Genomic DNA, 1,237 nt, shown 5'->3' on the forward strand with positions numbered 1-1,237 from the left:
TGAAGCACTTGAGCTCATGGGCATGTTAAGGGTGTGTTGACACTGGAAGGCAAAACCTGCGTCTCATGGGTGCAGTAAGGCTGTTAGGCAGCTGAGATATCAGAAATAGGTTTATAGGGACATCCTGAGTGCCTGGAGCTGTGGCAAGGATACATCTGCAAAAAAAAAAGTGTAGTTTCAATGGATTATACAGAATCAGACCTGATATTCGGAGCCATATGGCTATTATAGATTGTTAATATTTCTCCCCTGGGCATGGTGTATCTATACACAGCCATACAGGATTATTTTGTAGATGCTGAGCAGAATCCTTATCACCTTTTTGTTCTGTATCAAGTTGTTGTTCTTTGAAGGTTTGACCCACTGTGTCCAAATTTCTACTGGAAGTTATTTTTGGCTGGATTCGCAGTGTCTTGTAAGGGTTGATTTTGTGCTGCAGCCATGCTGTTTCTTTAGTGATTTTTAGCAGATTTTTTTCTCCCTCGTTTGGTATTTCTCTTCATGAATGATGTAGGAATTAGTGGCCTTACTCTCCCATCATTTTGATGGAAACTGGCCTAGAGGATTAAAAATTACCGGAGAGCCCCTGAGACAGGTAGATCCAAAGGGAGCACAGTTAGATAGGACAAAGGAAATTAGGCTACAAAGAGCATTGAATGAGAAGTTCAAGTTGTCTGGGAAGAACACTTGCACAAAAAAATTCCAGTATGATTTGTTAAAAGTTGGCAAAGCGTTGCCAAAACACAGTCAAGGTCTTATGCTGGGACATGTCTGACAATGTTGACTGTTGGCTGTAGGCTGATGCAACATCTGTGAAAGCGTGTTAGGAATTCAGGTCCAATGGGCACTTCACCTCTGTTTTGACCTAATAATCCATACGAACTATTTCAAACATCCCCATTTTTCAGAAATGATCTGTTACAAGACGCTCCTTCTTTGTCCCCTTCCGGAGCTGGGGTTTCTCTTCCTAACCCCATGTGCTAGTAACCCATAATGCTGCCCGACTTCCCGAACATCCAAATGTCAAGCATGCTCCAACGCATGTCTAGTCCTGAACTATCCTTTTGCACACCAGGAACAAAGCAACCTTCCCTTGATTTTTGCTGAATGAATGGGATCTTGACATAGACAACTTCTCTTTTCCATAATGCCTCAAGCACAGTATTGGTTCTTGAGTCTGTGTTCACGATTTGAGGCACGGCAGCTCTCCTGTGTCTTCTCTGAAGACTGAATTTTC

Source organism: Fulmarus glacialis, unplaced genomic scaffold, assembly GCF_000690835.1.
Source record: "Fulmarus glacialis isolate BGI_N327 unplaced genomic scaffold, ASM69083v1 scaffold9157, whole genome shotgun sequence".
Lineage (NCBI taxonomy): Eukaryota > Metazoa > Chordata > Aves > Procellariiformes > Procellariidae > Fulmarus > Fulmarus glacialis.